Source organism: Aphelocoma coerulescens, chromosome 4, assembly GCF_041296385.1.
Source record: "Aphelocoma coerulescens isolate FSJ_1873_10779 chromosome 4, UR_Acoe_1.0, whole genome shotgun sequence".
NCBI lineage: Eukaryota > Metazoa > Chordata > Aves > Passeriformes > Corvidae > Aphelocoma > Aphelocoma coerulescens.
In genome coordinates this window covers 34,646,999-34,662,766 of record NC_091017.1, presented here as the reverse complement: position 1 = coordinate 34,662,766, position 15,768 = coordinate 34,646,999, and positions in this window count along the sequence as shown.

Genomic DNA, 15,768 nt, shown 5'->3' with positions numbered 1-15,768 from the left:
TACTGTCCCATTTGTGCATTCTGTCACAATTTTGGAACTTCTGAAGGACTAAATTCTAGGCTAAGTGCAGCAAACCTGTACAGCCCCCTTCTCAAACTGGAATCATATGACTCAAATGCTAACATACAGAAATGCTGAGAAGTTTCAACTGGTTCATCTTCTTCCTTGCTGATACTTTCCATTACAGGTGTCACACCTATCAGTGTAGTGAAACTTCAGTGCCTAATTTTGACTGACAGCACTGTTTGTGAACAAGTTAAGCTTGTCAGCCTATCTTCATAAGGCTGAAAAGCGCTCTAATGCAAAAAGTCTGCCTCCCACTCAGAACTGAACTGGCAGTTTTCTACATGAACTCTGCTTTCCTTTGTTAATTGCCTGTGATTCACACCCACATTTTCCAGAGAGGGATGGCATTTTAATTGCTAGGGGTATTTTAGGATGGAGGAGAGGCAATGGGAAGAGGCTTGGGAAAAAAGTGGGTAGGGGTTTGGCATGTTTGTAAGGCTAACTGTTCTGTGATTGCACACAGCCAGGAGACCAGCAGCCAGAGCACCATCTGTGCACACAGCTGATCCATCCCGCCCGGCTTCGGCACAAAGGAATGTGTCAGCTCCCGTTTTTCCAGGGCAACTGAAAGCCTCCTTCATGCTCCACTGAAATTTTGCTACCATTCCCTGAAGATCTATTCCCTTCACCCTGCACGTCTGGCTGGCACAGCCTTCTTTCAGCAAGAAGCTCTTTCTGCAGTGCTGTTTTTGCAGGTTGGAGTGGGGAAGATTCAATTGCTCTTCAGCATCACCTCCCTGTCCTGCAAGCTGCAGAATGATCATCTCAGGGTCCTGGGGAATGGTAAGACACATATGATCCCCCCAGAAATGCAAAAACATCTCAAGAGGCTGTGTGTGGCTGTCTGTGCTGGAGGTGTTTGCATCTGAGATAGTTGTCTTAGACTTCCTTTAATGTCAAGGGAGACCTACTTAGTCTAATTAGTGGAGTTTAAAACTTTATTATGTTTGGTTGGCTGAATTGCACCCCAAGCACCATCAGCTGTTTACAAGACCTTCTTGAACCCTAGTGGAAACCTCAGCAACTAGTTCTTTATACACTGTGGGTACCTAAACTCCAGTGACAGGGATTCCACCTGTTGTTAATGGTATCACAAGGATGTGCAAGTAAATTTTCTCCCCATCAGTAGTTAGACTGGAATCCAGTATATGAGTAGTTGTTCCCCAGATCCTCAGTGAAGTTTAAACATGTAGTGTCCATTGATTTCAGGTACACAAACTACACAGTCTTGGAGCCTTAATGCTTTGCAGATTGTATCAGATTTATCCTCATAGGATGTCTGTGTGATATTCTCTTTCTTGTTCACAGAGGCTTGGAGGGGCTTGTTTGTATGCAGAAACTGTCCAAAATAGCTCTCTCAGACAGGTTCCAGATACAGACTCCCTTCCTCTTAAATATCCTTTACTGTGTTACAGGCAAAACTTCCTATACGGCAAGACCTAGACTGCCAAAAATACAAAGAAAAAACCCAAAACAACAAGTGTTTTCATCTGTAAACCCATACTGATGTCCATAAAAGTTTTTGTCATATTGGCAATCTTACACATTCACACAGTGCACTAATTCTTCACCTAACAGTGTACATGGTGGCAGGTTTAGATGGATCTGCCATTACATGAAATTAATATCACGCCTTCCTATCAATAGGTTGCGGTGAAGACCAGAAAAAGCAGATTTCTCTATAGATTCTGCAGCAGAGTTTTGTTGAGTGACTAGAGACCACCCCATTCTGTGTATCTGCACACAATCTGTCTTACCCTGGCTTCTCTATTAGGTACAAAAAATCTAGTTTGTGGCTCTCATGAATTCACCCTCTGCCTCTATTCTGAAGTCTTCCCTGTGATTCTGGCTTTCCTCCAGCATTGATTCCTGCCAGTCAGAACACAGGACACTCCCATACATTTCTGTCTTCTTTTATTCCTATGACCTTCCTCCCAGCATAGTGTCACCAACAAACGTCTGTACATAGCTGGTTTTGCTATTAACCTCTCCTCCTGAGAGTATTGGATGCACTCTTGTCTCTCCTAATAGCAACTTTTGTTCACCACCAAAACAGAAGAAAATGCTGTTAACATCTGTGTGTGAGAAGAGACATCTTCTTTATCTGTGTCTTTACTTCTGTCTCTACTAAATTTGAGAGTGAAATTTAGCCCATTGTTTCTTTATCACCTCCCTTCTCTCCTCAGCAAAGATTAATTACCAAGTAGTTTTGTATGATTTTAATGCTATGGTTCTATTCTTCATAGTGCAAATGTATCTGGCCTACATAGTGGGAAAGTAGTGAATATAATTAACAGAGGAATTATGATGAACTGTGTAAATTTTGTTAGATTTTCCACCACCTTATGACATTTTAAAGAAATGATACCAATGAAAAAGTCAATAGTTAACTGATCTGCCTTGTCAGAGACAACAGGCAGAAGCACTGAACAAAATTTTTTCTCCATAACATTGTATCTTATGCCGTGCACCTAAGTATTAGCATGACTAAGCATGAACCTGCTCCTTGTAGAAATCCCGACATTTCTTCGCTTAAACATACCTTATGTATCTTCCTCTTTACCTTCATTGCACTGAAAACATTAATTTTGTAAGGAAACCTGAGTATCAAATATTCTTTCACACAGATACTTTACAATACAAGGCAGTAAATCCATAAGCTTGAAAACAGAAGGCTTCACCACACTCAAACTTCTCTTTAGGCAGAGTAATCCAAGGTTTCAAGCCCTTGCTACAGCAGTGGCTCACAGCACCCACAAGCCATCACATCTCCCCTTGTTACCAATGCAGCAGGCACGTGCATCTCCAGTGCCATCTTTATTTGGACCTGTACAATTTGTTTTGACTCTTAAGGAAACCTACAATAGTTTTACTATTGTGATATTGTTTTAAAGTACTAATATTTGCTAGTGAGAAACACTCCCTTTTTTTTTAGGCTTCTTTGTGAACTTTTACACAATGAAGGAGTAAGAATATTCCTAGTTAAAAAATAATATAAATGACACACCCAGTTCTCTGACTTTTTTCTGGTAAACAGTGCAGTAATGCTATATCACACATTTATAAATATGAATGCAGAGGTATAGTGTACTATAATGTTAAACATTATTTTAAAATAATTCCCATGCCAAATACTATCGTCAATTTGTGGATATAAAAAAAAAAATAATCTGTCTTTCTGTCAAATATATCCATTTATACTGAAGAGGATTCATATTAGTAAAACTTCAATGTATCAGGAAATTAATAAATAATACCAAGGTTAATGAAGGGGAGAAAAAAAGTTGTATACTTAAAAATCAGGCTTATGTGATTATGCAGCAGTCTTTAGGTTATTACTATTTTTCTAATCCCAGGTAAGTTTAATTCTGCTTGAGTAACAATTTCTGATGTTGTACAAGTGAATCTGCCAGTCCTACGCTGGTGAGCTATTAATTGATTCCAAAGCTAATCCACATTTTTTACCCAAAACTTTATACCATATACATGTGTTATAGTTTAGAAAGTACTGGGATGGTGGTGTAAAAAAGTCCAATTTAAAGTCAGGGCTTGGATTCTGGTATCCACATTTGTTTAAGGAAAGAGGACTTGACTTTGGTGTTAAGCAGTACTTCACTGCAAGCCCCACAGCTTAGAAAAGGCACTGAGTCTGAGGGAAAAGTGTTGAGGTCCAGACTCCCTGTTGTGGCTGACAGCTACTGTGATGTCTGCTTTTCATGAACAGCCTCTTCTTCTGCAGAAAACTAGTCAAAAAGGGACCAGTGAAACTAAATGTATGAGGATCTGGGATTGCAGAAGTAGCTCCAGAGGGGCCAGCCCAGAAGCTCTGCAAGGGGAAGCCTTTAATTCTTCTGTTTTTCAGATATTCATGGTCAGGGGACAGAGTTATCCACTCAACACTTATCTGCTCTTTTGGAAACTATGACATTGATTTGTGGCTGTTGTTGAAAATTGGAGCTCTTTACTAGCTAGCTAGCTTGGAGCCTGTAGCAGAGGAGGTTTCCACACTGAGAAGGCTCCTGCAGACACTGGATTTTGGTTTGGTCTATCCAAAGCAGATCTCCTTTAATTTATTGCAAATTTTGTAGCATCTCTTCCCTCAGGCAGTTGTGGTCTAAGCTTTTCCACCCTAGGTAGATATTCAAAGGATGAAGTCAATATAAAAAGAAGCCAACCCTCTCATCTTCTCGCTGCTCAGAAACAGCTTCTGGCAGCCAACACTTGGATTAGTGCAGGATTTAATACCGTTTCTGTATACAAGTGGTGGCTTTCACTGCACTAAGTAAATCCTGTAAAGGGAAATCCTGCTTTGAAACTTTCTGAAGTTCTACAAGTATATATTTTGTATATATCAAAAATATATTTTATTGGGTTTTCAATAAACCCATGATAAGATGCCTGGCAGAAAGCTACTAAAGCAATGAAGCTGCTGTAGGACTGGTGCCCATGAGTTGAAAGCTGCCTACAGAGTCTTTGTCACTTTCCAGGATAAAGAGTAAGCAGTAGAGTATCTTAGGGAATTCGTCTTATTTAAGATCTTCATCAGTGACCTGTGGAAGAAAGGGATACAGGAGTATGTCCCAGTTCACGGATGATGCTGAACTCCTGCAGGGAGTCAGATGACACAGTCACACATAGAAATGAGCTCTAGAGAGATGATACACAGCTGAGTGAATGCAGAAAGAAGTGGCAGATGAGTTCCTGCCTAGATATATAGTGCATCTAGGGAGAATAATCCAAGCCATGCTTACACAGTGCTGAACTGAAAGCTGGCAGCTGGAGCTCAGGAAGGAGACCTGAGGGTCTCTGAACTCATCTGCTCAACATGCAACAGCAGCTGAAAATGCCAACAAAAATTTTGGGTGTTCTCAGAAAAGATGGTGAGAGCAAACCAGAAGATATGAAATCTTGGTGCATTCACATCTTGAACATTCTGTACAGTCCTATTTACACATTTTAAGAAGGTCATATAGAAATTCAAGATAATGCAGGGAAAAGCAACTAAGATGTTTAAAGGGATGGAGCAGCTGCCTTTACAGGGAATCAGAAGGCTGGGACTTTTTATGATCTTACTCCTCCCTCAGGCTGAGTGGGATATGGTTAAGGTTTATAAAATCTTGGAGGCAGTGTGTAAAGTAAATACAGAACTGTTGTTTCCCAAGTCCTGTGGTGTCCTCTGGGCACTCACTGAAACTGTTGGAGAGAGTTTAAAACCTGCAAAAGAAAATCCTATTTTGAATACTGCTACCTGCTCTCCCTTCTGAAACCTGCTGTCACAGAAGGCTGTGGAAGTCCAGTGAAAGTTAAAAAGGAAAAAGCAGACAAATTTCACAGCAGCAGATCCATAAAGGGACACTAAAATGAAGAGGTAGGAACATACTCCCTGGCATCTTTGGTGCACTGGAGGGTAGTGGAGGAATATGAGGGTGATGGACTGCAGAGAGACAGGATCATGAGTTGTCTCCAAACAACATGTCCTATTGCCACTTCTGGAGACAAAATGGATTATTAGTTTGACCCAGAAGGCAGTTTTCTATGTTGTCATGAAAATAAGACCCTGTGCTCCTTTGCTAGAGCTTAAACCTGCCACTACAGAGTTATTTCCACCCATTTAATTTTGATTGCATCTCAGTAGGCAGTCAAGGGTGCAGAATTTGTCAGCTGGAACAACTGTGTGGTAATTATCAATGGCAGGGATATTTTTTTGTAGTTTGACCATGGCATTTTTTTTCAGTAGAATTAAAGAAAATATGGGGGTTTTGCAAAAATGAAAGGAGGTGAACAGATGTTTTCAAATAGCTATGGGTCTTCTGTATAAATGTATAGAATTTTAAAATTATGTAAATTCAGTCAAATAAGTATGTTGATTGAAGAGAATAAGTAAGGCAGGCACAGAAAGAATTGTTTTTAATGAACATATTTTTAGGGCTTTGTTCTGCTACAATCATTAAAATTTCTGGATGAGAGTCCAGTTTCTACAGCTGAGTATTTTTCCTAGGTTTTCTGATGGTGTTACTGTTGTACTTTGCATGGTGAGCAAACAGTTTTTCTCAGGAATAAGGAGTTGCTCGAATAAAGGTATTAAGCTGGACCTACATAAAGAAAAACCAAAAGTCCTGGAGACTGTATAACCCCCTCTGCTAACTCATCCCATTAAGCAGAGGTACTCTGTGACTTTTAAGTTTCCATAAGTATCAAACACTGCCTTCTCCTCACGCAGCCTTTTCAGCTGCAGCTTTTTGTCTCTCCTTGTCCACCTTGTTCCAAACACCCCACACAGCAGAGCATTTCTTCACTTTTACCCATTTCTTGTCATTCCCTCTCCCAGCTCACAGAAAAGGCTGAAAATGCCAAAGAGCTCTCCACACCCCCTCACCAGAGGGTAGCTTTGTGTTGGAGAAAATATGGAAAAAATATTTATTTTCTATGTTGCTAACTGTTCCAAGGGAGGCTTAAATACTTATTTATATTCATCAGTTATCACAACCTCTTGAGGCAATTATCAGTTGCAGTTTTGATACCACTTTACTGTATCACAATGCTGAGAGAAGACAAGCAAATCACATCCCCTGGAAATGTGCTGTATTCGAGAAAAAGGTTGAAATAAGTAAGGGGTCTATTTTTTATTCTTTTTTTCTTTTCCTTACCCCTGGAAAGTAGGAGAGCAAATAGCTTATTGGAGGGGGGAAAATCTCACAGACTAATTAACTCGCATTTGAATTAATGGATGACTTTGGCCTTCATGTCATTTACATTCTATATATTCCTACATATAACAGCAAGAGTAAGGACCAAAATCAGTTATTATCAGTTATTATTATTATTATTACTGCTTTTAAGTTTAATCTTCTGTTTCTTGCAGCAGCCTTAACTTGCTCTGTTGTAGCCAAACACAGGAGAAAAAAAAAATTGCTGTAATTAAGGATGGGAATTTGTTTCTGTTTCAATGTGCTCAAAAATCCACTGCTTATTTCAAGCACTGTGAAATTTAGTAGGTGTTTAGAGGGTACATCAGGATGTGGTAGTTGAAATCTGGGATCAAATGAGCTGGAGATTGTTGAGGAACAATCACTCAAGGTATGAACATTTTTGTTTTCTTGTTTGATGGGTTCTTATAATGCATTGCTGGCACTGTCCTTGGACAATCAGATCATAATTCTGATCACGTCTGATTGATTTCAGCTGCTTGATATTTCCCACTGCTAGCACGGAGGGATCACTACCCAGCATGTAACAAGGAATCAAAATTTGAAAGCCAGTATTCTCTAAAACCAGTTTAAAGACCTCTCCCCTCTGCCACAGCACTCCCTACATCTCACAGTGAATTCAGCTGGAGCAACTGCAGCTGTTCTCTGTGCCTGTTTTCAGTTTCATGAGGGACTGACTAAAGGCTGCTGAGATGCACAGCTCAACTCCTCCGATCTGCTTTCAGTGCTTTTTCTGCACTGCATGTTCCGGAAATATAACCATAAATCTTCCTCTGTCACGATTCCAAATAAATCATGGCATTGCCATGAAACATAAGAGAGAATACAGTTAAGCTGTCCAGGAGCAAATCCAGAGGCAGAATAGCAGCACCTCTAGTGCTGTAGAAGCCAAAATGTTTATCCCTCACATTCTTTGCTTACAGATACCCCTGGGACCAGCACTGAAAAATATCCCCCAGATTTTGGTATCCCCCAGAGGAAATTCAGCAACATCCAGTATTTAAATCACCTTTGAAGGCTCAGTAACCTTCAGATTCTTGGGTATGACTGACAGTATCCATAGCACTGGCTGCATCCCTTAAACCGTCATTGCAGAAACCTGAGTTAGCTTACTGAAGTCGATTGGGGAACATCTCCCCCTCACACACTTTGTGAGCATTCTCCAGCTTTCTCCCCATCAGTACTGGCAGAGTGCCTTAGGAAGCTGCCAAGAGCATGTGCTTTTACATCCTTGACAGCACTACACTAGGGAGCTAGCTGGCTCTTGGGCTGCACCTACTCATAAACCCAGTAGGTCATACAAGACATCAGCAAGTTTCTTACATCTCCCTGTTCCCTATCTGATCTTGATTCAGTCCAGAGTGGAAATCACAGCTTGAGTCCTAAGGAATGATCAATAAAACTGTATTATTCTTACAATCAGATGGATTCTCCCTCCTTTTCTCTCTGTGTGAATCCTGAGCCCAAATTTTCTAAGTCTCTCAATATATATATCCATTGTACAGTCAACCTTGTGTTCTTTCCTTTGATTTTTTTGTCTTCTCCTCTACTGAAACTGTCTTTTATCATTCTTGCTTTAACTTCAGATGACTGAAGGAATATACAGGCTTCTTCAAACAGCATAGGTTTTTTTTAAATGAGCCATGACATGATGTACCTGTTTTCAGCTGATCTACTTCTCTTAAAAGGTAAGATACTCTGTGCATCTTGTAAAAAGAAAAGATACATCTAAAATAGCTTTTGTGGATATGGGAAGGAGAATAAGTAGTTCTATTATAAAGGACCATTAGCCAAGCCAGCTGTGGTTGCTGAGAGTGTTCAGAAGCAAAATCTATAATGTAGATTGAATACATCCACACCCATGAAATGGTTATGTCTTTTTTTTTCCAGTTCTTTTTGCTTTTAGGCTGAAAAACTTGAAATAGGGAAAGTTGAGATTTAGACAGAGGCAGAGGCAGCTTTGCCAATTCTTGTAATGTTGTTGCAAGTATCACAACTGTTAATGCTTTCTCTTCAAGTTCCAAATGCTACCAGCAAGACATTGCAAAGAATATACATTTCTGAGTACATTCTGAGTCCTTCTGATCTCAAGCAAAGGTTTGAAGCTGCTTCAGAAATGTAGCCTAAAGAATAAAATAGGAAGTACATAAAAATGCAAGGCTTAAAGTCTTGTGACTTTTAAACAACTGGGATGTTTTTCCAACTGCATGAATTTTGAAGATGGGATTGGCAATACTGTGCATCATAGACTTAATCCAGGTGAAGAAAATAGACCTGTTTGGTGTCTACTTAGAACACAGGAAACACTGTCCTGACTAAGAATTACTTTAATCTTTTATGTTCAGGTACTCTTCTGATTCAAGGCCCCTCTATGTTTGTAACCTGAACAGGACTCCAAAAGAAGTTATTTACCTTGCACAAATGAGTGTGGAATGGCCCCTATTCAATAGCCCAGGAAAGCTGCCAATCTACTAATGCTACACTCAGCTGCTTCTGGGCAGGAGTTCTCCCTTCTGCAGTTTGAGAGGCATTAACCATTCAGCTGGGCTGTATCCCAGATTCTTCTTTTAGGATGCCTTTGGCATCAGCTGCAAAATAAACTTCCATGCAGTGCACTGGTCCTCCTTTGGAGGACTCCTGACTGCTCCTCAGGCTGTCAGTGGAGGTGAATTCCACTTTATTCCTGGACACTGAGCACTTGTAAGCCACAGCTTAGGGATAACCCCTTACCCCCTGCTGTACAACTCTTCCCTTACAAGGGTCATCCTCCCAATTGCCCTGTTTCCATTGAAGACAGTAGTAACTGTAGTTTGTTTCAACAGTGGTGATGGCTACTAATGGAGACAAATACTGAGGCAAATACTGGTAGCAGAAGTTTTCTTCATTTACAGTAGCAGACCTGCCCCAGACTTGCATCTCGTCCCTCCTCAAGAAATGTCTATGAACATGGACATTTGAAACAGGCTCAAACTCAGCTCAAGCTACCAGCAGTGAAATAGGTGGGATGTGATTTCATTATGTTTGTTCTTGTCCTTCCAGCTTTTGGGAAACATTATGTTTATTGGAGGTTAGGTTTGCCCTTAGGGACTCAGCAAGGCCATTTTTATCTCTTTCATAAACTGAGGTATTTGGCAGTACATTATACTTCTTTGTTATATGGAGGTGATCAATATCTAAATGGAGACAGAAGCAATTCCTCCAGACGGGGCAAGTTATCAGAAGTGTTTATTGCACTTCATGGTGTCTGAGAAGAATGGTTCAAATTAAGATCATAATTAATCTCAGAAAAATGAAAATAGCTTAGTTGATTTTTGCACGCAAGAAAAAACCAAATCAAATAAATTATCAGTATTAAGAGTAACATTGTAATTGCCTCCATACTAACCTATATTGAGGGTGGAGTGCCCCTGGTTTAACTTTGTCATGCAATTAATTTATTAGGTCTTTCATCACAAAAATGCTTTATGTACCAGGAAAGACAAGTCAGGAGACAGTGGTGCCCTTTTGAAAACAAGACTGCACAAAGATGTGATAAAACCCCAAAAGAAACAAGTGATTTCAGGGGAAATAAAGAATGAAATTTGTCTGACAGTACAACTAATTATAAATAAAAAGAAATTCAAACAACGTAAATGAACCCAGATTTCCTAAACATATACCAGAAAGAGTTTGTTACGTATGGAATTGCAGTGTGTTTATTCTGTGTGCACTTGGATATGAGAAGTATACTGTAGCTGTAAAATAATAGAACTGGTGCTTGAATAACACCTCTCCTCTATTATTTTTTATAATATTCTTTTAAAGTCACTATTCAAGTCCACATTTTTTTAATATTTTAGAGCTATGAAGCAAACTTTGAAACGCTGATATTTCTAATTTATTGAACAGGCACCGAAGTAAAAATTTTGATATTGTATTAGATTGTGTGGAGCACATTAAAGAGCAGTTTGTTTGGGCCTTATCCCAAAGGAAATTAAAATTCTTGGCGATCCTGCACAATGTTAACCCTTTTATTTCAGGCCTGTAACAGTAGGGACTACAACTTAACATGTCATTGATCACTGCTGTCAGAGGACCTCACTGCTTACAGAGGACCTCTACATCCCAGTAAGAGATGTTAAACTACCTTAAGGGATATAATGTCAGGATTTCACAAAGCATTTCTATAAATATATGTCCACCTGTATAGGCATCACATGCAGAGAACAAAAAATTTCTAATTGATACGGAAACTCAGATTTCGTGACATCAAATGCAGTTAGATAGCTCAATTAACTCACTTTGTTCTGAAAATGTTTCCAAAGCAGAATTCCTCATCTAGACAGAAATGGTCAAGGCTTATGTCTTGACCAGAGCAACAAAAAGCCATTCATCCAACTACAGAGCCAGTGGTTCAGTTGTTCTGACTCAAAAGAGTGAAGATGAGAGAAGGGACAGCTGTGGATTTGTTGACTTGAAGGAAACATGTGCCCAGCCTCTGGCACATGGCTCTGAATGGGTGCCTGAGGAGAGCATTGCAATCCCTACATTTTTATCACATTCAGTGCTCCTAACAGAGATCAGGGTCAGTTTCTTTTAAGCAAACTGCACTGGGCCACAGGTCAAAAGGTTTGATTGTCCCTCTTTAAAGACTGAGTGATCTGTCTGTCCTTGGCAGTCTGCAGTACAGAAAGCAGCCCTCTGTTGGGCACTTGCAGTTACTCTTCATGGCAGAGAATTTGTGTTTAGGGGTTCAGATTCATAGGCTTTCCAAATGCATGTTAGAGCAGTTTGAAAGGTTATCCTCCCCAGCTGCCCATCCTTTCTCTCTGCAGAGGTTATTGCTCCTGCAGCAGAGACAATTGAAAGGCTAGCAGGTTGTGTGCTCTGTTCATGACCTGGGGCATTGATTTCGGCTTGCATTATTGACTGGCTGTGCTATGAGCTTAGGGAGCAGAATGTCTTGACTTATCATCCCTGCTAGACATAGCTACAGCAGTTAAAATGTTTATCAGCTCCCAGAGACCGTAGACAAATCCCACATGTATTGAAGAGAAAACCCTAAATCCTTCCCTGGCAGAATGCTGAGGCTTATTACAAAGCACTATTTCCCACACTGAGTGTCTCACCCTTTGGAAGGCATTAGGAGAAAGAGGCAGGTGGCTTCCAGTGTCTCTGTGTCAGGATTGTCAGATAACCCTGGTAACCCCTCCACCTGGTAGTCAGGAGAGGGCCAGGCACACCCACAAGAAGTGGTCCTGGGAGAAGATAGCCTGAGAAACTTTCAAGCTGGGAGTTAAGGAAGCTGAAGTGCTAAAGTTGGCCACTTGGGAAAATGCCTGAAAGGGATTTGGAAAACTCAGTAATGTGCACTGCAAAGCCTAATCTTTAAACAGAGCAGTGACCTGTAGGAACCACACTGTGCACGCAGAAGAAAATCCCAGGAGGCACCAAGTCAACCAAAAATCAGGAAGAAATTGCCGTGACAGACAGTTGATTTCCCAGCATCACCATGGAGCCAAAGAATGCCACAGTCTGGAAAACACTGTTTGTGTATTCACTTGAGTGAAGACAAATGCAGCTCCAGCATCTATTCCAGTTCTGCAGGGGAAGGGACTGAACCATTTTGTCCCATGTGCCACGGGGACTAGTTTACCTCAGGAGAGTACTCTTTTGCCTGAGTAATGTGCAGTCTGAGAACAGCTAATCTACGAGATATTTTGGATATTTAGTTGGTAAATATGTCTGGATCTCCTTGGCATGCCCAAATTTTTGTGAGTGCCAGATAGAAAGAGGCCTGGAGGGGCTGTTATGGATGCAAATCAGCAGAATTTAAGCACCTTGGGGGTAAGGAAGCAGTTACTTAAAAATTCTGAAATTTCTATTAGCAATTTAATTTTGAAAGTACGCATCTTAATTTGCAAGCTGGATCTAGGTTCCTTGGTGGATTTAGTCTTTTTGATCTGGAGATATTTAAAAATGTATCAGTGAATCAGTGGGAGTCTGGGGCTTTGATGTCTTTTGTGCCAGTTTCCATCTGTAAGCATCTGAATACCTAAGTCTGGGCCACAGTAAGTTCTTTGAACCATGCTGAAGTGTGAGGTTTTTCCACAGCCAGAAATGACCTTGCTTGAGCAGAGAGATTTCAGCATGGAGCAGAAAAGTGGAGTTTAGTAACATCAAAAAGTCTCTTTGGGTTGGGCATTCCTATACAGGAAATAAAATAGTAGAAGATACCCAGGAATTGTTAATTATATTGAACCCACTAAGCACAGGCACCATGCAGAGAAAAATAATTTAGGATTGACAGGTTTTTGTATTCCCATTCTTACACTTACCCCACATTTGGAATAACTGCTACTGATTTCTGTGGACATTAATGGATCATGAATGGTTGGATTCAGTGACAGACTGTTCTTTCCCTATGCCAATCCCCACCTCCTGCTTGCAAAGCTCTCATGTTTTTTGGATGCTGCTGCTAAAGCAGGGGCCAAAGAGTGGGACAGCAGCAACTACACCAGGACTAGCCCTTCCCAGCAGAAGTGTCACTGTCACAGCTTTTTCTTTGGGGATGACAGCAGCAGAAAGACATTCTCCTGTCTCCATCTGGCAAACCAGCCCTGCTCCATCCCTGCCCAGAGTGTGCAGCAGATCAAGGAGGGCCCAGATGCAGAGAAGCAGCAGGCCTGGAGGGTGACTGTCTGAGGACAAATGCTGGGATGGGGATGAATGGGGTGTGTGGCTTTTGAGTCTAAGGAAGAGGAAGAGTAGACAGGGATTCCAAGAAGAGGCATGGTGAGGAGGGGAGAAAAAAAGCAGCAATGAGGTCTTTCTGCTTTTCCAAGCTTCCAGTTCCCTGATACCTTGCCTTCATCCACTCAGAGCTCTTCAGACTTCTCTGACCCTTACTTACTGTCATTCTCTTTCTCCAGGAAGCTGAAGTCTCCACTGACCCCTTCCAGTCCCACTCTCACACCTCTGAGGTCACTAGTGATCTCTTTCCATCTACTCAAACCCATTCCTCCTCTCCACACCTCCTGTCCTCCATCATCATCATCATCGACTCTTACAGTCCTCATGTAGCACCTCCCCAGTCCCTCCCATAGAATTGTATTGGCAAAGGTGATTATTCCAGTATTTCAGTCTTAAAAAATTTCACTGCTACCCTTCTTTGTCACTGCAGTCTTACAGAGAAGAAACCCATAATAATGACATCCTATAAAGTTTTTCATAAGACAAGTGTTTTTTCTGTACACTGCCTTTGTGATAGTCTTCTGTCCAATACCAGGCTTCAAAGTTAAAATGCAATGTTTTACCCAGTGGTCAGCATGAATAGGGTTAACCATACCCTTGTAATAGGTGGAAGTTCTTTTAAATTACTCATCCTATTTTGATGAAAATCCTGATTAACAAAGTGCCCAAGGAAATTTTAGAAATTAATCTATTCCATTTTTTAATACCTATGTTATTCTTGTAAAAGTTAACTTTGCTTTAAATAATTGTCATTTTTGAGGCAGTGGAAGAGGTTTGGCATGTATTCAGATGCCATCTGATACCCAAGGCAAGATACAGCATTGCATGTGTAAATGACGCTTACACAGAATAAATAAGAAGTGAATAAGTCAGTGGAAATTGAAACTAATAGAGAGAAAAATAGAGAAAATATAGAAATAAAGCAGGAAATAGAACTCTATTGCTGCTTTCCATTGTAATAGCCTTGCTAGAAATGCATAAATAGATTCCATTTATAAACTCTTAAATCCCCTACTAGAGATTAGAAAGAGCAGCAATGTAAAATTCATGGTATTTGTGACTGGCCTTTATTGGCAGAGAGTAAACAGCCACAACTTCTGATAGAGCTTCTGCTGCTGGTTTGACATCTCCATGAGAGGCTCATTCTGGAGATTCAAACTGCTCAATAAATATGTCACCGAAGCTTAAGCATCTCTTAACATAAAGTCATTCTTATACGTTCTCATCTTATTGGTCTCCCAGCTATTCACATTCAGGCTTTGAAGTGTCTGCCTTTATTTCAGCCCTACCATCCCTTTTTTACTCTTCTGAAGTTGCATAGAAGTTGTTCAGGAGATCAGCACCAGCATCTCTGTGACTGATATGTAAATCAAAAACAAGTGGGAAAATTATAACGAGCCTTGAGGGAGACAGAGTGCTTCTTTATGGTACTTTCTTGATGCTCAAATTATTTCTAGTTTTCAAGCTATTTCTAAGGCTATCAATTAGGAAGGAGTGAGTAACCGAGGTTGTTAGCATTGGAGTAATTCAGACTGCTCTTTCAGCTCTCATTTAAGCTAGTAGTTAATGAAACTCGTTAGTGGCAAGAAGCAGAGCTCTCCTCCTCCCCGTCTGTTTCTATTGAGTTATCAGAGAGCACTACTAGAGTGAGCAAACTGTCTTGTCAGAGAGGTGTCTTGTAGAAATTAAAGAGCTTGATGTCTCTAGATGTCAGCTAAATATCCCCTAAGTGTATCCTCAGGCATCCTGAGCTTGGTTTGTGGGTGAGCATAAGCAAGAACTCTGAGGTAAGGAGTGCCATACACCTTGTTTATGCTCACCTACAAACAGTTTGCCCAGATGCTGAGATTAATTTCCTCTGTTTTGCTAACAAAGTAGCTGTGGCAAAAGTTTTGTTGGCGAAATAATGAAGTGAAAAAGAAAAATCAACAACGATTACACTAATGAACAGTTATATAAAATCCATTCATTAAAAAGCAGGAAATGAAAGGGATTATCACTCGGCAAGAATTTTACACATGGGAAAGGTAATACAGTGGATAGTGGATATTAGACCACAAGCAATGCTCTAGTTGAGAGGGAAATCAAAGAAATAAAATTTTTCTCCTAAAAGTGTATCTATAGCAGAACAAATATTGACTTGGGGCTTAATGAAAGAGGTTTTACTAGTGCCTTTTCTTCCCTAAAAAAATGCCAAAAAACCAAGGGCTGATAGTTTTCCCACTCAGCCATTAATGTGAGAAAATGCCTCACGTTCTGTACA